Source organism: Cygnus olor, chromosome 11 (assembly GCF_009769625.2).
Source record: "Cygnus olor isolate bCygOlo1 chromosome 11, bCygOlo1.pri.v2, whole genome shotgun sequence".
NCBI classification, from domain to species: Eukaryota; Metazoa; Chordata; class Aves; order Anseriformes; family Anatidae; genus Cygnus; species Cygnus olor.
This window is the reverse complement of record NC_049179.1, coordinates 5,980,343-6,006,078: the sequence shown is the minus strand read 5'-3', so window position 1 is coordinate 6,006,078 and position 25,736 is coordinate 5,980,343. Positions and strand designations below refer to the sequence as shown.

Sequence of the window (25,736 nt, the reverse complement as noted above, 5' to 3'; positions counted from 1 at the left end):
AGACAATTTTTCTAAAATACAAATAAAAGTTTGTCTTTATCTGTCTGTTTATTTAGGTCCAGATATGTCAAGAAATCAAGCACAGAACTTGTATCAGGACTGACAACCATTATGTAAGTGTAATTCTGCACAGGTTTTAGAAAACAGTAGGTATTACTTCCCTAATTTAAACACTGAGTCTATTGGTTGAATTACTTGTTTAGCTAATTCAGGAAGTACTCTTAGATGTCTGCAGTCCAGAAATTCTGGTAGGCATTATGAAACGCACTAATGTGATGCGTAAAGTATTTGCCGTATGTCAGTTTTCTTGTGCTAAGTACCAAAGTTGGTGTTCTTGGGAGAAAAGGTGTGGGAAATGTAGACAAGACACGCTATGGGCGAATTGCTTTCTCAGGGCACAGAAGAAGCCAGTCCCATTTTATATGTGTTCCTTGATCCTGCAATTTGATTCTAAGTTATCTTCAGCTTGCAGTAGAGAGTTCATTCACCTGAACAAAGTACTTTCCAATAGGGCAATAATAATGCAGCTTTTGCATTTCCACGCAGCTCTTCCAATTCAGGTCATCTCTGCTAGGCTGTATCCCTGCAGCCTTGTGTAGGGGAATGGCAAGTCCTTGTAGACTTGGGGTTTTCTTTATCTAAAGCAATGTTTTTCTATTGATTCTATATTCTGATTTCAGTGTGCGAACATCCTCTTTCATACGGCCACAGCTGGTTGACTAGGAAAACAAGAGCATATTGCAAAACACCGTAAACAGTCTCTCCTGGTTTAATGTTCTAGCTGATCTATATGCGTTGTACCTTTTAATGGCATGGTGTTGGGGTCAAAATCCTCCAATTCTTACTCCCCTGGGAAATGCCGGAAAAGTGATGACTCCACATAAGAGTTCTTAAATGGGTTTTCGTAGTTAATTCCTGTTGTGCATTTTTGTGTATTTTTTTTAATTATGGTCTTGCGATTCAGAAATGAGGTGCTGTTTTTTCAGAAATTTGGAAAGACTCTTCAATCACATTTTTACATGAAATCAGCCATCCCTTGTTAAAAGTCAACAACTGGTAAGTCTATCCTGAGGCTTGAAAAATGTGTTTTCAGTCTTCTTAGCTATAATCTTAAAGCCAATAGTGTCTTTGGTCTCCAAACAGTGTCAAAGGCTTAATAAATAAATAAATCCCAAAACTTAAAGAAACATGAAAAGTGAATTAAATAAAACTTAATTAACATCATGCTTTCTGCAAAGCTGCTTTTTTTTTTCCCAATGGGAGAAATGGTAGCCTACACAAAATAATATTTTGTAGGTAAAGTCCAAGATATAAGAACTTGTTTTCATCCTAAATAGCCATTAAAACCTATTAATATTAATTTAATATTTAAAGTCTGATGATACTTATGCTCTCAGGTTTAACTAAAACTTCTAAACTGTGGGCTAAACAAAATAAAAAAAATTAAACAAAGCTTTGGCTTTGTTTTGTGATGATGTACATCTCCTTCTGAGTACAAAAGTGACTGTTTAAAAGTGAGTGTAAAACAAGTGTTGTATGATAAAGATACTATAATACAGTAGTATAGTAAGAATACTATGCTATCGTACAAGTAATGTCTGTATGTACAAGTAATGTATCGTACAAGTAATGTCTGTAATGTCTACAGGGTAACCTGCAGCCACATGATTATTTACATAAAGAGAACAACAGCCTGGAGATATGAGGGCAGTGTAAGAAAATGATGATTTAACGGTATTGATATTCCATTAGATCTTTCACAGCACTATCTGTGAGAAGTTACATAACCTAAGATTCTTGTGGTATGCTTTTTGCAGAAATATACTGCAGGCCTGAAGTTGTTTGTACTTGAAATAGTGAAGGAATAGCATAGAAGGGAGTTGAAGTGTTTGGCAGTGGTATCTGTGGCTTAAAGGTCACTGTGTTGTCATAAAACAGAGTGGTGTGTCTATTTATTTCCGGAATTCCTCTGTTGATATAAAAGAGCAAGGATTTCTTCATAACTGCGAAGACTCTGAGATAAAACAGTTCCGGTAAGTCTAGATGCCACACCTGTGTAGTGCCTTCTAATACCTGCTTCCATTTTAATAACAAATATCAAGTCAGAAGTTAGTGCTTTTCTAACTTTCCTGTTATGGTGTACAAAAATCATCACAAGGTGACCTGTTACCTTTCTAATTATATAATTTTGAGGGTTTGGTACAGATAAGCGCGTTGGAGCGTGAAGAAGAAATAAGTGTTCTGCTTGCTTCTCCAAGGGAAGAAAAAAAAATAAATTATGTGATTGTTTGCTGATTGTGCCACACCTGGTGAAGGACATGGTAGAATTTTAGGTAGTGATGACAAGGCTCATTGTCACAATGGATTCACCTGCACACATCTTGTAAAAGGATATAGGGTTTTCCCTGGGAAAGCAGAATTAATGAAGAGAGAAACATGGAACTGGCTTGGAACTTGGAGGAATTAGCCTGAAGCGATGGCTACTAAAGTATATAATGAAAGAATTTTTGTGCATGTAGATTAGCGTTAGCTGCTTTTGTATGACTTCTAAGAAATATGTAGGAGTAGTAAATTCTGATAACCTAATAAAGAGGTCATCTGAGGCCAAGAGTGTAAATACAAAAAAAAAATCTTGTGTGTTACACTCCATTGCTTGTTTGCACTGAGAGTTTTGGTTTTAGCTTCTTGGTCACAAAAGGTATGAGTGTTTTTTTTTTTTTTTTTTTTTTTTTTTTTTTTTAGTTAGAATCTGTTCAGTCTGTAACAGACTAGGTTGCAGAGATTTTGAAGGACTCCACCTCTAAGCTGTACTGTCACTTTTAAACTATCTGGGCATTGTTGTCTTTATCATTCTGCTGGTTTAGCACTTTTTATCCTTTCAGTTTACAGGAGACAGCCTTGTTTGCTGCTGATTAATTCGGAGGTGTAGTGTGCATTGTAGTGTGGTTTCTCTGTGATGGATAACTGTGTCATAGGCATTACTAGTTCATGGGTAAGTTCTGTGCTCTCCAGCACCTTTGTGTCAGTAGGAGGAATCTGATATTCACAGCACAATGACTCTCATCTAACCTCTGTGTCTGACAGGTGTGTAGGGTTTTGTGTGTCAGCTAGATAGTGAAGAGCTAAATAGAAGGAAGTACCTGCACGAGGTATAATTGTAAGCAGAAAGCAACACATCTTAAAAAGTGTTTAAAGTGTGTAAAATATCAATGAAAAGCACCACTAAATGATTGTTTCTGTATGTTCCAATCCTTTGTCAAGGAAGCAGATGTCATTTCCATTTTTTTTAATCTTGCTTGAATCTGTCAAGCAAGGACAGAGGCTATCTGTAGAGGTGGTCCTTCTTCCGAAGTGCCATTTCTTTGCAGGGCCACACTTCTAGCCTGAAAGAAGTGGGCACCCAGCTGGTTTCCACATCATTTTACATTGTGCTCTGTCTTACGGTGCAGCTTATCAAGTTGCTGTCCACTGAGACCGAGGGAAGTTTTGTGTGCGGGCCTCTCTGGCTGACTGCTACCCCCACCCCCTGTTCCCCCCCCACCCCCCCCGTTTTTTTCTCCTCATCCTTGTGGTACTTTGAGTGGTGTCCTGCTCACTGATCCCTAGGCTCCTCTGGCTCTGAATTAACTAACTCAGGTGTTCAAAACTAACTTAGATACTTGCAGAAAAGTAGTTCTGAGTAATTAAAGCTTTTTTTGAAATTATTTTGTCAGAATGTGTGTATTTAGCAGCTATGTACAATACTGAAGTCGTCGAAGCTAGAAAAATCAAAGATTCCTCTCTTCATATAATCCACAGAAATTAATCCATAGTCAGAACCAGTATTGTCCACAGAATGACCTACATTGCTGAGACAGATTCAGTACTTCCTTTTGGCTGGAAAAGTTGCTACCTCCTATGAAGAAAGTCTACAAATTCACTCGGTGTTGACAACCTGGACAATTTTATTCACTTTTGGTTTTCTTTTTCAGTCAGATCATTTGGAAAGGCTGCATTGAGAATGCTCAGTGCTTCTGGCTGACTGGAGGTCTTTGAAAGCTAATAGTGGACAGGGCTACAGAACAAGTATTTGGCTGGAGGACAAAAAGACCACCAAACTGTTTTTTGTGTAAGGCTGTCATTCCTTGGTTTTGATAGTTCTGTTCTTGGCAGCAGAAGATGATCAGGGCCTTCATCCTGCAGAAATACCTGACTGGTATCTAAATAGGGGTGGATGGACAGACTGTTAGAAGTTAAAAGTTTTTCTGTAGCTCAGAAGGATGAATTAGTCATTGCAAGTGAAAGTGCACCAAGGGATACCAGGAAGTTAGCTTTGTGCCCTTGAGTTGCAGCCTGGCTTCCAGCTGCACTCCCACTCCCCTTCCTCAAAAGGACAGAGGGAGAAAATAAGATGGAAAAGATTGTGGGTCGAGACAAAGATGAGGAGCTCTTACAACTTACAATTAGAGGCTGAACAGACTTGACTTGGGGAAGATTCATTTAGCTTATTGCTATTTAAAATAGATTTGAATGTAGAGAAAAGACTAAAACACCTTCCCCCCACCCCACCCACTTTTTTCCAGGCTCAACTTTACTCCTCAGCTCAACTTCTGTCAGAGTTTAAGAAGCGTTTGGACTGTACACTTAGTCACATGGGTCTGAATTCTTGGGTAGACCTGTGTGGTGCCAGGAGTTGGACTTGATGATTCTTGTGGGTCCCTTCCAACTTGGGATATTCTATGATTCTATGATTCACTCCTTCATTCACAAATCTATCTCCTTAGGGAGAGTGCTGGGTCTTTCTCCCCAGGCTGCAGCTTCATTCAGAGGATACCCATGGGCTCGGCAAGCAGTTCTCCGTGGGCTGCAGTGAAATGCCTGCTCTGCTGCCTGGAGCAACTCTCCTCCCTCCTTCACTGGCCTTGATGTCCACAGGATTGTTTCTCACACTTCACTCCAAGCCCCTATTCCTCTCTCACGCACTACTGGGCAGCTTTTTTTTTTCTTCATTTTTTCCCGTCTTTTTTCCCTTTTTTCTTCACCTTTTTTTTTTTTCTTTCTTTTCCTCTTCACAGAGGCACCACCATTTTCACTGACTGGCTCAGCTTTTTCTGCCTGGCGTGGGACAGCCCTGGGTATGTTACGTAGGCCCCATCTGCCTCCCTTCCAAAACGTTGCCACCTAAAACCAATAGATTAACCTTTGTTTGTAAATTGATCCTCTTTTACTAATGGCTGGGAGGGAGCTAGGGAGAGGGCAGAGATCAGTGATAAAGGCATGACTTATATAAGGAAAAGGTTATGTATAATTTTTCTTGTTCTTGTCTTCCCCTTATTCCTCTTCCCACCCTCAGCTGACTATGTATTTGCAAAGAGAGGCTGATGGCTCTTGTTATCTTGGTGTCCGATGGTGTATTTCACAGCTGTAAGATGATTTATGATATAGTTAACCTGTCAAAGACAAGTAAGTATGTGATTATCCATAATGACACATAGCACACCACCTAAAGCATAAAGATCAGCGTGCTGTTTCTCTCCAAGCTTGTATGGATTAATTATGTGACAAATGTCTACCTGCATGAGGCCTGAAAAATGGTTTTGCAGACCCACCTAAAAATACTTAAGGCTGGTTCTGATATTGCAGTAACTTTAGTTAGGAAATAAAGTGCCACTAAACAAAATTAGTGATATTCCCACTGACTGAGCAAAATTGTTCCTAAATGTACTCTATGGGTAATTTGCTGTTAGGTTTGCCATGTGTTAAAATATAGTAGTCATTCTGTTGTGAAGTGCTGCATTCCACTTTCTTTGTGTGTTGGCCTAAGTGAATTTGTTTATTTGTGTCAACTAGAAATTGAAATTTCCTAAAAGGACTGTTCTTTTATTTAATCAATGCTTCCTTTGAACAATGCTAATAAGAAATTAGATTGCTATTTTATTGAGTGTTCAGACCTTTTTTTTTTTTTCTACTCACTGCGCTGTTGTGATATTTTATCTACAAAATGATAGAATCATACTTCAATATTTAAAGTTTTAAAATGATTGACAAGCTTTTGGAAAACCTTATGATAACCTTCCCAGTGTATGTGTTCAGAGGGCAAAAGTTTGGTGTTCTTTTTCTCTGGATTCTGGCACATCTTGCTTTTTTTCTGTGAGTGAGAGAAAAAGTGAACAAGGAAGTCCTTTGGTATAAAAGTAAATCTAGTAAAGCTTATGTAAATATGTAAGTATTATATGCGTATACTTTCCTATGTAGTAGACTTCAACATGATGACATTTGGATAGTCTTATGCAGGTTTTGCTTTTTGAAATTCAAACCTGTCGTTACAGATCTTAGCTTGTGTTTTCTTTTTGTTTAATCTTGACTGAATTACGTGGCTCAGTCCTCTACTCTCTAACAAGCCCACCTGTATCTTCATTAGCTACTAATACTGTATCCGCAGTAGCATCATCTTTGGTTGTTTTGATGACTAATTAACAATTAAGTCAGTCTTTGAGGAAACTGTTAAAAATTCATTATTTTTTTTTTTAGAGTTTTACTTCACTGAAGGTTTGTGACACGTAGCATGAACGCATATGCAATACTGACTCAACCACTACGTGGATGTAAATCATGAGCATGAAAAAGCAGCATAAACTAAGTGAAAATCAAAACGCAGTCATCTTCATAATATGCCTAGTGGTTTCTATTTTATAACTGAGCACTGCAGATGTTTATCACCTTACAGTTACAGGCTCCATGCTCCATTATTTTTGGACCTCTGTGGAAGTCTTACTGGAGGGGAAGAATTTTGGCTTTCATCCAAGGCAACATAGCTGGACTGTATGGAATAACAGTGAGTATGGCTTTGAAGTAAGATTAAGCAGGTAGTCATAATCAACATATAATCAGCAGAATTTTTCCTATTAGCTTAAGCTTTAACCAAAAACTGAACTGTCATGATAAGGTATAATCCTAAATCACATTGTGTATAATACAGCAATATAGGGGGGTAAGTCATTACTCACCATATGCAGATTGCTGAAGAGACAGGGAAATAGTGGGAAGATGCTGGTAAAAGTGTTTAAAAGTAGTAAATCCTTTAAACAACTTTTAAAACCGGCACTATTTCTGACTGTGGTGTCTAACACTGGAAACTGGTCCTGTGGGGGAAAAAAATAACCTGTTTTTTTCCTGAAGGGTATGACACAAGGAAAACACAGTGATACTGGGAATAATAAATACATTAGCTCATGCCTCATTGTTTTTAGAGAACGATTGCTTCATACAGTGTAGGAAATATAAACAAAACAGCAAACAAAACTCTCTTAGACAGAAGATAAAGGCATTCAGAGACATAGGAATAAAGAATCAAAAAGAAGGAAAATAATTTTGTATGTTTCTCACAATGACGAAACCACGACAACTAACCTATTGAAGAGACTATTTCTTAATAAAGGATAAAGGAGTTCCTGAAAAAGACGGAAGTGTTACTGAGAGAGTTTGTATCTTAACAGAAAATAATCATAGAATCATGTTAAGTTTGTTCTTTGCTTTGTTGGCAGCTAAATATTACTTTGAACTTTTTCTGTGATTAAACTGCATGATGTCATAAACATCATGGTATTGATGTACAGAGTGAGGGTTAATACACAGATTTGTGTCCAAAGTTTTTGTTAATGTAATACGTTTTCTTTATATCTCTGTGGCTGCCCAGAAACACATCTGAATATGTTTAGAGCTACACCAGGAGTTTGTCCAGTTGTTGAATCGGGTCATGTGTCTTGGGCTTAGTGAGTTCAGTAAATTTTACTTGAATGTCTGTAGAATTGTTGCAGAGCAGTTCTTACATTCGCACTCAGGAAATGCCGTATAAGTAAAGTTGCAAGAGAAATCTGCAAGGGAAAGGTGATTGTTACGCTAGGACTATTGTGGGCTATTCACTTGCAACACAGGTTACTGCAGCGTGCTGTACTTAGACTGCTATTCTGCAAAGAGACACAGACATTTCATAGGAGCTTGAGTGCCCCTGCCTCCTGCTACACTGGAACTGTCAACTATAAAATTGATATGTAGTGGGGGGAAAGCAATTGTAGGAGAGTGTTGTGCTACATTTTCCTTATTATTATTTCAGGTGATCTATTTGCTTCCTGTAAAGCTCTTTTATCCCCACACCTTTAAAAAATTTCCTGTATATTTGGTGTACTTGTTTCCTCTCTGTTCAGTGGTGAGAGTGTTAGAGACCAATACACAAAGCAGTACCAATAAATCTGAGCTAAGGTACATGAATCTAAGAACTCTTTTTAACTGAAGATGGGCGGTGGAGGGCAGAGGATGAATGGAGAAATTGGTTTGCATTTTACTTAAAACAGCGATAAATTCACTAGCTTAAGCCTGAACCTCTTAGTTCCAGCTTGCTCAGTCATTAATTAGTTAAAAAACGTGTGGTGTCCTGACTCTGCTTGTTGAAATAGTTCATGTATATGAGTGAGAGTTTCAGTGCTTAGGCATTTCTGCTGGTTTTTGGATCATTTTAATATGTCTAGTGTGAGCAATGAATATTATTTCCAGGTCATTTCACTCATCTATTTCAAACAATTGTGCTGTTGTCATGATTAGCAATTAATCACTTTCTCTCTGGACTGCATCCTGGTCACTGAAAGTCCTACCGTAGAGCCAAGATCTTTAAGGTTTTGAAATAAAAATATTTATTCCAATAAATATCTGGAGCTCTAGTTATTAGGTAGCTTGCTGAAAAGTGAGATAAATAGTGTAAGATTTATTTTTCAGTAAAAAATTGATTCATATGAGTTAACTGAGCTAGCTGATTAATGTCTCTGTCACAAGTGAGATGAAACTTTGCAGATTGTTTCAGAAAAGAGCTGCTAAAATAGACTTTAAAGCTGTACTCCCCACGCCCTGCTTTTTTCCCCCAAATGATTCCTGAGGAATATATTAAAAACAAACAAACAAACAAACAAAAAAAAACTTTAGGTTTGAAAGAAGCATTTTGCAGTATGAAAGCACATAAAAGATGAGAATGTTTGGGACTCTTTATGACTAATCATACAGCAATTCTTGGGCAATGAAGGCTGAGTTCATCCAAGGTGGTGAGTTTGAATTTTTTTTTTTTGGTGGTTAGTCCAAAAACAACAAAGAACCACCACCCTTTGCAAGGGTATGTTTTAGCAAACAGTAGATTATGTACTGAAAGAACGTGTTCAGTAAGAGTACTAACGTTCCTTTATTTCAGGAAGGTTATGGTTCATGATCTAGTAACTGCTTGAAAATAGTGTAGCAAAAAGGGCAGCAGTGTTCTGCACTTAAAATGGTGAGATCCTAGCGCTGATGTGTAAATACTGACTGATGCTATGACTTGATGCCCTCTGCCATGCCACTGCAGAACAGAATTGCTAAAATATTGATATCCTTGACCATGTGCAGCTGACACAGTATTAGCCACTGGAAAAGCTAGTGGACAAGAGGGAAGGGAGAATGTCTGTTGTCAGTACCCTTTTTTTTGATATGCTTCAGGTCTTGAAGGATGTCTCAACCACAAGCCCCTTTCCAGGAGATAAGAAGTAAATGCTTTCCATGACTAGAAGGAATGTCACAGGCATGTATTAGAGATTCTGTTCTTGAGAGAGACATCCTCTGAAGGTAGGACTTCTGCACTAGAAAAATTTTTCCTCTTGTAGTGTTTAAAATCCGGTGACCTTTCAGTAAAAGGAGCAATGAATTCCCATGGGGATGTGTGTGAGGATACAAGTCTAGCTGTCCCAGTCTCTTGTCTGTGACGTTAACAGGTGTTTAGAGGAGCATAATGCATGTATTGTGGTTCTTCTGCGGCATGCTCTCCTAGTTTTCAGTTCAGGGAGATTCTGAGATGGAGATGGCATTCCTGTGTTTCCTGTGTAATCTCACAAGATGTACTTTGCTTGAAATAATTTAGTTAGCTCTGAAAGTGCCAAACCCCCAAGACACTAAACAGAGTCAGAAATCTATGGAGCTTTCTCAGTAAGGCTGAGCATGAGATTTTCGTAAGCAGAATTCCATTTTCCTTTCTTTCCTTCATACAGGGCTCAGTGTAAATTGCTTGCCCAAATGCTTAGGGATTACCTGAACATCATCGGTGTTCTGTATGATACTGATTTTAAAACTGCAGATGTGCTCACAAGACTTTTAGGTGGAGTGACAAGTTACAAATGTGATTACAAAAAATACCTGCAAAGTGTGTTTTTCCTATTTTACAACTCTTTCTTTAGCTTTTTTTTTAGTGCAAGAAATAGTGAAAAATCTTAAAATAGTGCAAATCTTTAAAAAAAAAAAAAAAAAAGTTTTCAGATGTTCCAAGAAGATATTCCTGAAGCATATCAAACTTGTTTGCAATTTCTAGATATTTCTGAGTAATTCCAGCATTATTTGCTTTTCCTTTCAACATGAGGATCCACAGAAGATTGGTGGTGTGGGTGGATTTCTCTGCAACCCTCAACACCAAGTGGATGGGCTGAAGGCTGAGACTAACTTCAACAAAGACCGCTTTAAACTAGATGTTGCATTTCCTATTTTAGCTTTATCGTCAGGCGTTCTGTCTGCTAGCTGAGTTAGGGAATCTGGCAGATCAAGTACATATTGCAGGATCTACTGCTAATACATTTCCGCTCCTTACTCATATTTCTAATTAAACCGAAGTTAATTTATAGCTAAGGGAACTGGCTACCTTCCCTTAACTAGCCCTGTTCTTCAGCTGTAGGCAAAGAGTTCAACTGTAGCTGAAATTATTTTATTGTTTCTGGTACATGGTTCAAATAATGAGCATGAGGCATTCTGCCAGTTGTTAATTCTGAACTTCAGTAAAATAATTTATTTTGTGTACATATAAATATACTTAACATAAAGGCAATAGGCCTCTTCAGAGCAGTGTCAGATGTAATAGTCAATAATATTACACTCTGTCATGGTGAAAAAGCTATGTGTGTCTGATTAGTTTATATAAATGTAATCTAGTTATTCGCTACATTCCTTTGTAACCTGTAAAGGTTTTCCAATATGCTGTTGAATAGCATGAGCACAAAAGTATTATGAGAGAGAACTTGCAACTATAATCAACAAATCCTGTTCTGTCTCTCAATAAATATTTTATCTTAGACGCTGCCTCGAACACAGAAGTACTGTACAGTGTATTGTCTGTTACCTTTTGGCACTGTCTGTGGATATCCTAGGTACTACTTTTTCTCTATATGTGCACTCCCATCTCTCCAAATCTCTATCCTACTGAGACACAGGACTCTAGCTTGCTTTTAGTGCAGAGCAATTTCTGAGTTTAGGAGTTACATCTACTGAAAACAAAACAAAAACCAAGTTCTTAGGTTCAAGAGAAAAAAGAAGAAACTATCCCTAACTAAAATAATCACTAAGATCAGCACTGCTGGCTAGAGAGGAAGAACAACTTTGTGTCAAAACTCTTCTGAAATGCTGCGGATTCTGGGTGGATTATTTGCTTTGGGCAGCACCATTTTTGACACAAATACAAAATTTGAAACAAATTACAGAAGATATGACTATTTTTTTTTTTTTCAAATTTAAAAACTATTGTTGGCTGTAAACATGTGGCTCACGTAAAAGCAGGTGTATTTTCTCTTCTACAGATTTCTGATTCATTGTCTGAAATGAGTGAGCAGAAAAAGTTTGGTTTCTTGTCACTGTGCAGAATCATAAATTATTGCTGAACGAGTTTTTTTTGTTTTAAAATATGCAAATATCATGTTCTAGGGAAAGTGCCTGCTTGGCAATGATACAATAACTTGGTGGTCTCCCTTTTCAAACCCTCCAGCGTAAACATGATTTTGCCAGTATAAAAGCTGTGTGATTAAATCAGCCCTGCTTATGGGACTTAAGGAGGTGGCATAATAGTTCTTTTCAGGATAAACTGCTTCTCGGTACAGGGGTTGGCCAGCAGCTATTTGATTTAGTGATACAGGCCATTCTTTATATAATAGTGGTGACATAGATCACTTGCTATGCTAGAAAAAGGCCTTGTAGTGTAGATGTGCCCTCAATTAATATTTATTTGCATTGTTTTCTGATCATCCTTAAATGAAAAGGAGATTCTTTTCTACTTCCAACGGAATAGTATGAATGAAAAGAGGCTGCGACTATTTCTCAACTTTATACGGTGAAATAATGTAGTATCTGTATAGCTGCATTACTCCATTGTATAAATAATTTATGTTGTATATGAAAATGGAATTGGCTCTAACTGAATGATTCCATGCAAGATCTTGATAAATATGATCTTCCCATTTGCTTAGAAATTAACCAGATGAACAGCTAGTTCAAACCAATTCCGAAGGAGTCACCCCAGATTTTGTTTACGATGGAATAACAACTAGATTCATTGACACTGTTTCCTGTAAATGCTCTTTTGGTCAGACTGTATTGAAACCAAGACTTTTGATGGTAATATCATTCTGGTGTTAGCTTGGAATGCAGATATAATTCAACCTCAGGTCCCTGAGCTACATCTTCCTCCATGAATATTCAAGCTGCTTGATTACTGTTGGTCTTTCGTTCTATAGCATAGCAGCTGTATTTGTGTCTGCTATTGACGTTTTTATTAGACACTTCTGCTTAGTGCAGTGCAGGGGAAAGGGCACGCTTGTGATCCCTTTTGGGCAGTTCAATTCCTGGTAAATCCTGTGTTACCTTTCTGAGGTGGCCAGTTCTGTATTCCTCTGACAGTCTGGCAAAGAGTTCTAGGCTTAACTGAGTTTTAGAAGCAGAGTAAATGTGTTCGGAGTAGTAAAAGGCTTAACAGGTAAATGCACCTTGTATATCCAGAGAATGTTATTTTCTGTGGTGGAGGTCACAGGCCTGAATCTCTTGCATCCCACATGAGCCCCCTGATGATACTTCGAGACATTTTTTAGTTTGGCTTAGGGGAGGCCCTGTTATCTCCTGAAGGAATTCGATCCCATAATGCATGCAGAGTGGTAAGGGTCTTCTCAGTTGTCTTAGTTTTCAGGTCCTAGATTAATGCAATAGGCACAGTCACCTTTCTTTTGAAACCTGTTTTCTAACCTATTGTTCTTCCTCCCAGCTGAATGTGCTCTAGGGGTTTTCTTATAGTTCCTGTAGCAGTTCCTGGTCTATTTCACAGAAGTGTGTTACTCAACATTTTTTTCTAATGTTCATGTGGAGGGTAGCTATGGCTGGGTGGAGGCTTCTCCTCTGTGAAATGAAGGTGTGTGCTTTCTGTGTGTTATCTCAAATACCTGATTAATTAAATAGTCTGTTTGACGTCTACTAGCTGATAGAAAATTTACCTTGCTATACAACTTATTTTCAATGTTACCTATCCAACACTTTCCTTTTTCATGTAGGCTTAAATCCACATTACTCATAACTTTGGTTATGATCTGTTTACTGATGATCATTAGAAAAAAAAAAAGTGTTTTGCAGTAAGATACACTTCAGGCTTCTGGTTCTGTTGGTTGTGAGCAAAATAAGCTCAGAACTTCCTCAGCTGTTCATTCAGCTCTGGGGAAGATTTGTTCTTTTATTTATCAGTTTACTTAATTTGTAATAAGTGGTTCCTTGAACTCTTGATAAATATTAAAACAAAATGACAAAAATAAAAATCCAGCCATGTTTTACCACCAGGATAGGCATAACTAATGAATAAGAATTGTAGCTGCATAGTAATTATTGTGGTTTAACCCAGCAGGCAGCTAAGCACCACACAGCCATTGGTTCACTCCCTGCCCTCCAGCAGGACAGGAGAGAGAAGAGGGGGAACAACAAGTAAAACTTGTGGGTTGAGATAAAGACAGTTTAATAGGAAAGAAAGGAAAGAGAAGAGAAGAAAAAAATGCACAAAGCAGGTGATGCACAACGCGATTGCTCACCGCCTGATGCCCAGCCTGTCCCTGAGCAGTGCCAACTCCCCCAGTTGTATTGCAGAGCAGGACGCCGCATGGCATGGGCAATCCCTTTGGGCAGCCTGGGTCAGCTGTCCTGGGTCTGTCCCCTCCCAGCTGCTGGGGCACCCCCAGGCCCCTCGCTGGCAGGGCAACACCAGGAGCAGGAAAGGCCTTGGCTCTGTGCAAGTGCTGCTCAGCAACAGCTGGTGTGCTATCAGCATTGTTCTTATCCTGAATCCAAAACACAGCACCACACCAGCCACTAGGAAGAAAATTAACTCTATCCCAGCCAAAACCAGGACTGTAATACATCTGTCCCACCAGACTTTCATCAAAATACTTCAGGGGGATGAAATAGGAGGCCATAAAAGAAGAGGTGGGCACACAGTAGATGCATCTTATGAGTCTGATCTCTTGCAGTAGCAGGTAAAACACTTATGGAAGTTGTCATAGTTCTTTCTAAAACTAAGCAAAATGAATCTTTTTAAGGTACTAGAGGCCGGGGAAAGTGAATGCCAAAGCTGTTATTTGCCTCTCAGAGCAATATACAATACACTAAAATACTTCACAGTTCTGGAATATGACATAACTTTTAAATGTCCTTGTCTTTCCAGCATCCATATGAGGTTGTAAGTACTAACAACTATAATTTTGCTTCCAGACAAGAAATGAGGTGCAGTGATGTTAAGAAACTTGCATTTGGGTTGCTGAGTTGGTCTGCCTAGCATAAGAGGGAGCTGAATTTGGGTTTCAGAAGTCCACGACTGGTGTTTTGGACACCCTGATCTGCAGTGGCCAGTCACTTCCTCCTGTAGCTCTCAGTCATGCAGAGCTGTAGCAAGTCAGAGAAATTTCATTGTTCCCTCCTGTGTAAAACAAATTACGAAATTACGATGTTGAAGGGAATGGTAGCTTTGACAATGCTATTTTGACAAATCCTAATTACAGGAGATAAGCTTGCTTTCCAGGTTTGTGTTGTCCTCCCGATGTCTCTGAGTGCACTTGATTGGAGGCAGGGAAGGGGAAGACTCAAGGGGAAAAAAGGGGCTCAGAGAGGTTATGTAGATTTACAAATTGCTGAAGTTGTTTCACCATCTAGTGGTGGCTTTTAAAAAAACAGTCCAATCCTATAACAATATATTGGCAAAAAATCTATTTAACTTTCTCTTGCAAACAAGTAGCTATCTTAAGGAGAATGTAAAAGCATTATCTTGCCCTTAAGGAAGACTGATGTTATGTTCCTGCTTTGTATGCATTTACACCTCTCTAGCAGGTAACATAGCTCTTAGTTATATCTTCTCACAGTGTGCTCATAGTTGCAGAGGAGTTAGCTTTACAGGGAAAAAATAATAATTTTGTGCATGAAAAATAGTTTGTGCATGAAATAATGTTCCTTCATAGGTCAAAAGGTGAAGCATTCTCTTTAGAAGTACAGCTTTTAAGAGAAGCTGGATTAACATTCTGAAGTATAAGAATATTTGCTGGACAAAAAGAGTAGTGACGTAATGTTGCATATTTCTTCTGTGTAAAATTGCTGATGTGTCTCCATCTGCTCAGGTGACATTCTAATGGACAGTCAGTTATGAGGAGTAAATGCGCTGTCTGGCTCCTGCCACTCAAGGAATCAGCTTAGAAATAATGAGTTATTAATTTATTAAACCAAACACAAAAACGATCCACCCTGATTTTTTTTTCTGTTTTTTTTTTTTCAGCCTGTAGGGTGTGCTTGTTTCCCACTTGCAAATTTCAGATTCAAGGGGGTGGAAATCTTTTAATATTAATACTAAGACTCATAGGCATGATTCCAGCAGTAGAGACTTTAAGAAAAGCACCAAAAATAGTAAGATTCATGTTAAAATTGTGAGAGCAGGAAGTGTTGCCCTTGAGAGGGGTGGGGAGGAATCTCAATTTGTATGCATTCATTAACTTGGCTTCTGTAGTTAGGCTTCTTCTTTTACAGTGCTGCTTCTTTCATTGCTGACAGAATTATAAAAACGATTCACAAACCAACTGCTAGCTGAATGCTAAGAGGTGATTTATAACCATAACGATAATTTGCTATTTACAATTTATTACTGCAGTTCTCATTTGTAATTCAGATTATTAATACTTTCCTAGATGACTTTGTTTTTGCAGGTAGCTTGAAACTTTTTGCATGGTTATTTGTTTGGTAAAATGCTAATCTCTTAGTGGTAACAATCTGGAGCATGTTGGAAAGACATCTGCATGCTAGGCACTATGATGATACTGGAATTAATGATTGTGCTGCTTTGTTGCAATTCCTACGGTTTAAGAGGATGGTAATAGGACTTCTGTGTAGAGAATATTGGGTTTGTATCTTGCAAGCAGGTTCTACTTACATGCAGAAAAGTGTACGTCTACTTGTTTTATAGAATTATAAAACCTTTGATCACTGCCAGGTGTTAGGCAAATGAAATGCCTTTACAGCTCACTTTGAGGGTAGCAGGACATGGGCATTCTCAAAAATCTACAAAACAACATGAAACAAGATTTGGAAATAAATTTGGTCAGCAACTTGTAGATTTGAGCATTTCTTCCACCTAAGGGATGTCAGCTGTGTAAGGCTGAGGACGGAGCCAAGTCCTTTTTAGTTGAGAGGGAAACGTTTTGTTATGACACTTTCTCAGGTTAACAGCGTATGTGAATCGATTGCACCTTATAAAGGAAATACCCTTGAAAAGGGGAAATGGCTGCTTCAAAGGTTATGATACTTTGTATTGCAACAAAAACAGTGGATCTACTTTGCCATTAGTGACAGATGCTTAGTAACCACAAAGAAATTTTTCAGGCTGTAATGCATGGAAATTTCTGCTCCACATTAAAAAAAAAAAAAAAAAAAAAAAAAACCAGGCTAGTCATAATAGCAATGTGTATATATCTATATCTGCATCAAAATTTAAGTTTTTGAATACTTTTTTTTTTTTGGTGGTGTCTTCAGTGAGAGAAGTAAGATTCCTTAAAGTATACATTTATTGTTAAAGAAGAAGGCGTGCTTACCTCAGTCCAATGTAATGCATGACCTTTCACATTTGTATTTCACTGTATTATGGGAGGAAGATGGTTCACATCGATACTTCTATGTTTGTTTGTTTTTTTATTATTATGTTCATTAACTTGTCACAGTTTTTCTTTTATGCCCTCATTTTGTTCAAATATTTCAAGGAATTTAAGGCTTTTCCTGCAGCTGTGTTCTTGTGTTAATAAGCTGAGAAATTTGGAAGTAAGTAATAATCACAGTCCTTCCTTCACATCAGAATTAGTCTCATGGAAATCCTCTTTTATGTGTTGCTAAATTGACTGGTTACAGCTTTTATTTTCCTACATGCACAAGAGTGAGAAACAAGCAAGATTAAAATGGAATCTAACCAATCACTTTTTTAAACCTTAAAGTAACCCACAAGTGTAATAGCATAATTATTTTCAGAGTTTTTGAATTATGATTATTTCACCAGCTGATGGAATATTATCTATGGTTATATATTTGTTCCCTCTTTGTATGAATTTAGAATTTGAAATGTTACTGGCCTGAGTGCTTAAGCAGATGAAAATTCTGTTGCTATTTGGAAAATTTCTAGCTGTTAGACTTTTAAAACAATTCCTGGTACCAGGACAATGCCTCTCTCTAAGTATAATCTCCATTTTTAGTGAAGTTCAGCTCCTAAGGCAAGTAATAATATGTATCATAAACATCTTTGTAGACCTATTTAAACTTATTTGGATGAATTAGAATACTCCTACATCCTACATAAATTTTAAAATTATTATTACTCCATACTAGCGTTTTAAAATAACATTAAAAAACATTAGCTGGCTAGTGGTATTCATGCTCCTGAAATAGCATGACAAGCTATTTTCTGTAGGGTCCCAGCTACCCAAATTATTTGGTGAAGTAACACAAATTGTGCATTCACTTTCACAGGGATTTCAAGGGAAAGGAACAAAGAAGTTAGGAGTGCAAATACTCCTAAAATTCAGCAAGAATTGGGTAGCAGGATGCAGTTTCTGTTTAGTTCTCAGGAATTGAATCAACCCTAACAGTAAAATTATGTTACTGAATGGAGGAATGGAGCAAACTAAGATTTAATATAGGTGTGGGTTTGCTTCAAGAAATGCCGAATAATAAATCTGGTTTTCTTGTCCTTTATTGCTGCCACTTTCAGAGTCAAATGTGTGTTTCTGCTAATGATGGCAACCCCATAGCAACACCGTCTGCTTGTGGTGATGTTTCCTCACAGGTGAAACTTGGGATGGTTAAATATAGCGTAACAGTTACCTGATATTTTCAACATTTAAGCTGTTTTTTGTTACAACGTGGTAAGAAACGAGACTGGAATTAATTTCAGCATCAGAAGCTAATTATATTGTACACAAACTTTTGCAAAACAAAAACCAATTTTCTGTGAAGAAATGCTGCTCTTATATCTGTTCACTGGTGACCTGGTTGCTGTAGGTGGCTGTATGATACAGATCATTGAGTAAGGGACTTGCAGGAGGAAGTATACTATATTCATAAATGTCAGAGTGTCTACAGCAGCTAGCTTTGCTTTGCTTTTGAAAAACACATGCCATACGCTAGTATATCATATGCTCAGTTTTCCCTTATCACATTTATTTGGATGAATGAGAAGAGAGCTGGGTTCATGTTACGACTCTAGACTTGCGTGTTTGTAGGTGTAAGTCCCCAAATGGCAATAAAATATCAACAAGCATGAGAGTAAATTTTAGGTCCCACCATCTCTCAAAACTGTAACTCCGCATTGTAATTGATTTAGCACTGTTAGTCCTGAAAGAATTACCAGAATTTCTAGGATTTTTTTTTTTATTTTTTTAAAGACTAGCTATATGGGAGGCCTGTCTGCATGCTGGAGTTCATATGTCTATGTTCAAGTACCCCAAATCAGCCTGAGGCAGATGCAAATGTTTATGAAGATGTTTTTTCTCTGTCCAGGTTGAGTTCCAGTCTACTAAAACACATGACAAGATAAATGGGTCTGACCCTTAAATAACTTGATTTAAACACATTAATGAGAAAACACACCGGTATCGTTATCTTTATGCTTTCTTGAGCATCCTTAATCATGGCCACAGTAAGTGTAATCATTGTGTTTGAGCAGGAAGCTCAAAAACCACAGTGACAAGTATTCGAGTAGTAGATTTGAATTTCTGTTTTAATTCTGCTTAACGCAGCTTAAAATGAAGAAAGTGCCTATTCCTCTTCAGTTTCCACAGACTTCAGCATTCTAGGGAAGGATGTAGGAGAAAAGAAGAAACCAGATACATCCTTCTTAAATCTTACTACCCTGTGGCAAGCAGAGTGGTATTACTGAGAATTGTTCCTGTCTCTGTGTTCCTTTTGCTTAAACTCTAGAGAAACTAGATTTTTAAAGCTTGCTATCACAAAGCACAAATGTTGCTAGTGACAGCCAGTGTGGGCTTCTCCCACTTGTCCTGTGTGGTCTTAGATATGTGAGAGAGGCAAAGCAGCAGGCTGTAATGAAAGTACAAAACTTCAGGTCCTCAACATGAAAGAAAAGTAGACTAAAATGAATTAAGATGTGAATCATCAAATTAGCATGCAGTACTGGATGTAGCAGTCAGTATTATTCAGTGGTAGGGTTTTCTGTAGGAAAACCTATGGTATTTTTAGCTATTGCTGTCCAGTGTCTGTCAGAAAAGTTGGACTGAGCAAAATGAGATAAAATAACATTTTAGTAACTTCCTTTGGATGATGATCTCTCTTCCATCTATTTTTCTTCAAATGCAATTGTTCTAGCCAATTGTTTCTTGTTCTCTTGCAAAATGTGCTTAAGAAACTAGCCTACTATCCAATGCATGTCTATATTGGGTCACAGAGGTCCCCTCTTTTCTAAGGAAGGCAGATCGGATGTTTGTTTGCTTCACCAAATGCTGTGCATGTGAAGTGAAGCACAAGGTCTTCTATTGAAATATCTGCAAATGTGGAGGTCTGAAGTAAGTCTGTTGGCTGGGAAGGGTATTTGGTTCCTCAGATAAAGCACATAGAGCACCTGGCAGGTCCTGAGCCAGCTCACACCGACACTGGCTGAAATCTTTTGGTTCTGAAAAAATGCAGGAATGAAAATCCTTCACTGGGAGAACACTCACAAGCTGTGTACGTTTTAAAATATTCCTATTCAATAACAATAGCTCTTTTGTTTCTTACTTGCTAATAATAACTTCCCTCCTAGTGTTTTCAGCTGAACCATCCTTAGAGATGACACAGGAGTCTCCCCCACAGATGAATACGCAGTTATTGGCTCGTTACAGAACAGCATGTCCCTGAAGCAGTCCTAACTGGCAGAACACCCTTCTACTTCTTACTCTGCTTCTTTCTGCTTCATGGAAGTCTTTCCTGGCAGATCCTGGCAGAGAGTTGCAGTTCTGATCACCCATGTTCAAAGTGCTGGTTGTTTCCGTCAGTGAGCATGAAACTTCCTAGACATCCCTGTATCCTGGACAAAGACAACTTGTTTAGCATTCAGTCTATGTGAACTGCCTTCTCAGTTAAATAACTTCTCTTCCTTTCCTCAGCTGTAATGTTGTTGACTGCTTAACAAATACTGCTTTTGACTTGAAAGGTGTTTGCATGCGGTACTGTGAACACAGGGGTAGGTGTGAAGTGATGGTTCCCCTCCAGTTGTCTATATATGAATAGTTTTATTCCTATACTTTTTTTCTCTTGCTGGGTAATGCCTTCTTTGTATTATCCTGTGCAAGATACCAGCAGCTTCAAAAACTGTTGGGAAACATAATTCAAGCTAGAATAATGTATATGCTGAGGGACTGAAGGCACATCACTGCACAGAAATGATTGAATGGAGACTTAGAGCAATCTGTATTATTTCCTTTACTTTTTAACTCTTAACTAAATTTACAGGAAAGTAAATTAAAATGAGCCAAAGAATAATGCAAAGTGTTTTGGACAGAAAAAAAAAAAATCACGTGAGAAAACAGTGGATTAACAAAGTAAAATAAACTAGTAAGAGCTAATGTTCTTATGGCTAGCTTCAGGTGGCTGAAGCTTAGACCAGTTAATAATGAAAGAAAGAATACAATTGGAGTAGAAGAAATAGGGATAGTCATGTCTTTCTAATGATCATATATATATATATATGGTACTTATCACCTGCTTTAAAACTCACGCCTCACTTTGGTAAAGTAACTTCATGATTTGTTCTATTTATCTCTGGTGTCAACACCAAGAGATGGCCAGCCTTGATGATACTGTGGAATAGGCTAAATGTGTTCTGAGTTGGTGTTTCTTCCTTTACTAAATTTTCAAGATCACTGATTCATATCAATATATATCCAAAGTATTGTTTTTTCAATTGCAATTGAGCTTCTGTACAACTCTAGAAATCATTATCCTTGGTTTGGCAGTAGGTTTACTGTATACTGTGTATGTAGATCAGTGAGGTTTATTTTCTCTTTGAATCTCCACTATAGTCAAAAAGAAAAAGACCTGCAGTGTACAAAAGCCTAATGTTTATTTTGATATGTTTCAGCAGTCTGCAGATTGCAGAGGCCTGCTGAAGTAAATGTTTGGCTTACCACAGTTGGAACGTCTCATTAGGAAGTTGTTTAAAAATATATAGAAATACTGTAAATGCTGCAATAAGTTCATTATTAGGATCTGTTTCAGGTTGGAATAGTAATGAAAATATGTATTATTTTCATTAAATAATGAATTAAATAGAAGTAAAAAGTTTTAGACCTTCATAATTAACCACAGAGAACAAACTCCCTTCGCAGATTAACACTGCTTCTGGTTTATGGGGATTATGCAGAGAGAATGAAAGTGTTCTAAAGGAAGCTCACAGGGGATCAGATAATTACTGCATCTGTTCTCTTCCCAAGTACATCTGTAGTGATTTGGTGATGGTTCTATTTTGCTTGGTAATTTTGAGGTAGGTTATTTATTAATGGAAGGTTCAATCTTTCTCATTCAGAAAGGTAAACTCATGTTACATAGAGAAGTGTAATGTGGATAGTTGGCAACAGATTGTTATAAAATGTTATTGCTTCCTAATGTTCTGCTTTCAATGAAAGCTTATAAAGTGAATGAGATGGAGCTAGTGATGATGATCCCTGTGAGAGTAGAGGGTGGCTTTTGAGAAACAGTGTAGCTGGCATACCCAGGAGGTTGCATTTTTTGAGATGTTGAGCTGTAATAAGTAAATACTGTTTCATTGACTCCTAAAAAGCCTCATATAATGAGTCAGAACTCATTCTGTGCAAGTGTGATTTCTCTCTCACTCTTAGTAACTGTTAGGAGAAAGAAGGCAACACTTGATAAAACATCACTGTAGTCTTTTGCTTTGAGATTTCAGATGAGTTACATAATACCCATGAAAACTGATAGTGAATTGTATGGTTTTGACCTTTATAATTGCCTTGTAAGTGTTCTACAGTCATTCCAATTTTCTCTTCTTCTCGGTATCAGTAAATTGCAGGGGACTCGGGATAGCCTTTTAAGTTTTATTCATGTAGATAATGCATCTATACATAAACTACACTTATAATGTAGTTTTTGAGGAACTTCCCATGCGGTGATATTGCATTCCCCATCAGGATGGAGAAAGCTTGTAGCTGTATTTCTCTTCCCAAAGAATATGCTCTGTAAGCCCCTCTTCCTTTACAGGGTGTCCCCTTGGATGCCTGTCTCAAAGTACTCCTCCTTCAAGTACCTCCTGGTTTCGATTCTTTCTTGATCATGGTGTTCATGGCATCCTTGAAAGTGAGTGTGGTTTCATTTGAAGGTCCTCATTGCCAGCTGGTTTCAAAGAAAACAACCTGGAGACCTGTTAGCAATATTCTATTCATTTGTTTCTTTGCACCTTTTTGACAGGAGGCAAAGGGTAGAGGTAAAATCAAGCACTTGGAGCTCATTCTCAGCTAGACTGATTTCTAGCATCTTAAGCCAAGAAAAGCAAGGTACAACATCTGACCCAACCAAGGCCAAAATGCTCTAAGTCAATGGTAAAGTTGGATGTGCAGAGTTTCCACTCTTATTGTTGGCTGGAGACCAAGATGGCATCAAGTCAGAACCCATGGCTGTCATCAGGGAATGTTTTAGGTCAGGAGGGAAGGGAGAAGTATATAAGCCCTTTCCCTACACCTGAATTTGTGTTATAAACACAAATTCCTTGGGAATTACTCCCAAGGAAGACGTCTCACTTCATGGTTTTGCTCAAGAAATGAAAAACGTGGCTATTGGCATGTGCTTCAATTGCCTTAAGGTCTCTGGTAACTCTAGCATAAAACAAAGCTATCATATGGTAACTTCAAAGTTAGACTTGCTTTCATTAGCAAACTGAACTAGAGACCCTCTTCCCAATCAAAAGTTTTCAGTTATTCTGTGATTTCTGGAACATTATCTGTGAAATGGCATGTGTAAAATGGACTAAGGATGACAGAAGAAGTTATCTGTATTTATGCCTGGACAGGTTTTAATTTTGGTGTCACAGAGAAGTGTAGCATTCAGCAAAGATGGCTGTTGTGAAACTGCTTTAGAAGGGCCAGTGATTATCAGAACCTTTGGGCCGTTTCTGGAAGATACGCCCACTTCTCCTTAAGAAAACTCAAATCAAAAACAGGAGTAAAAAAAATAAATAAATAGAGACTACTTTATTTAGCCATCAGTTTTTGCCTTACTGAATGGTCTGGACTTCACAGTGGAGGCCTGAGAAGTGTCTAGAAGGATCTTGTTTAACTTACCACAGGCTAAAAGCAGTATGGTCAAATACAGATTTGGCTACTACTGGCACACAGTTTTTAACCCATTCCAAAAAGAAATAGGAGGGTTGTACACATCCGCCTTTGATATTACAACATTCGTAAATGTAGAGGCAAATTAGCGTGGTTTTGAATGGTACTTTTTCTGTTCTTCTCTCTATGTGTGTATTTATTTACAGCAAAGTACCATGTGAGAAATCTGGGTTCTGTAGTGTCGTCAGATACTGTATTGTGAAAGTACTGCTTATATTTAGGGCTAGTGTGGGAAAGGAGAAATGGATGGTTTTGTTTTAAATTAGATTTTTTTTTTCCTCTAAAGACGCTTGCAATTTATTTTGCCACCTGTTCAGGCATTGTAGTTTAATTTTGAAGGGTGTGAACATAACACAGAACTTAGCTACAAAGCAACAGCTCACAGAATACATCTTAATGTGCCATACTCCATGCAAAGTTGATTTACTCTGTACACAGACTGCCTGGCAAAGCTGGTAGATGATTACAAGCTAGACTGAAATAATGTCAAATTTAGCTTCTCCATTTATCTTGGGAGATCCAGTTGAGATGGCTGGTTAAGCAGTTAAATTGTAAAGCCAAACTAACAAAAACCTTCACCTGGACCTCCCCACACACCCAGCCTGTGACCCATTGTATTAGAATATTGTGTAAAGTGTGTTTGATTTGTTTCTCCTGTGCCAGGTGTTTCATGCTCTTCAGGCTATGAACAATGTGCTAATAATTCTCAGAGGAGTACGGATAGCGATCCTAGAGCCAGAAAAGCCAACTTCAGGAAAAGCAAAGTACATGGTAAGTTAATTTCTTTCCATTCTTTTGTGTGGTAACTTGTAGCAGAATGAAGATCTCAGAAAATAATTGTGTTCAAGTGGACAGCTATGACCTGCATCTCCAGGTCTGTGTACATGACAGTGATATATTTGGAACACATATGCAGCATTGTCACCATGAACCATTGTCACCCTCGTTATACTTGGTTAGTGTTGTGTCATACATGTTCTGGGATCTTGTGATATCGTCTTGTCAGAAACTTACTGTAAGGCAGTAGAATTTTAGGGTCTGGGATGGAACCTTTTAAACATCTGCAACTTACCTCTCATAGAGTCACTCTAGAAATCTGGACGTGTGCATGTGGAAGCAGGAGTCTTACCCCAATGAAACTGGGACACGTAACCTTAGCCCCACCAACCTGTACTGCACTCAGAACTGCAGCCACCTCCGACAGTGAGCATGCACTAAGTGCCATTCCATGTGGCAGAGCTAAGGTTGATGGTGTGCTTTGCCTGAAGTTAGCAGGATACCCAGAAGATGGTTGTAATTGTAGGTAAGTGTTGGCATGTGAGGAAGGCAGGGCCAAGACAATACATTTGTAATGTGAAATGTTTAGCATTTGCTGGCATAATTCCTCCCTATTGAAAGTGGTGAAAATGAGTCTTGCTTTTGTATTTATTGTGGACTGAATTAAGTAATGGAGTGGGCAAACAAAGCTACTTTTGGCTTACTTCCAGAATATGCAGAAGGTAAGGTTATGTGGACAATCACACTGCATGAAATAGATAACTGGGGACTGTGTGCACCACAGGTGATGACAGAGCAAGTTGGCTTAATCTTGTTTTATTTTGGATTATATAATTTCATGTGAAAATATAAAATGTCTGATGGTACCCAAACTCGTTTTGAGGACACTCAACTGCAGAATCCAGCATCATGGAGGATCAGTGTAGAGCTCTTGAGTACACAGACTTTTTTTTTCCTGCCTCTTTTCAGCTATTTATGTGATCTTTTATATTAAACTTTTAACTGAAGAAAACAATTTTGTTATTGAGAGAACTTTCTTCCTATGTTATGCACATATTGGAACACACTGTACTTTTTGCATTACCGTAATGCAATCCAGGAAAAAAGTGCTATTGTTGCCCCTCCACAGATGTCTAAATACTGTATCAAAACGTGGATTATAGTCCTGTTAAATGAATATATATGCAGAATGTACCATTCATGGTGAAATGATGGTCCATTCCTTTTGCATATCTTTTCCACGTCTGTTCATTCATAATATTCACCAATGGT

General features: G+C 38.0%; 1 long non-coding RNA gene across 1 annotated transcript; it reads left to right on the top strand.

The window, feature by feature from the left end:
- Positions 1-1,988: 1,988 nt before the first annotated feature.
- Positions 1,989-25,223, top strand: LOC121076261. The gene is made up of 5 exons (XR_005823427.1): positions 1,989-2,033; positions 6,713-6,814; positions 9,493-9,618; positions 24,351-24,458; positions 24,769-25,223. It is a non-coding gene; the product is annotated as an uncharacterized LOC121076261 (long non-coding RNA).
- The last annotated feature ends 513 nt before the right edge of the window (positions 25,224-25,736 follow it).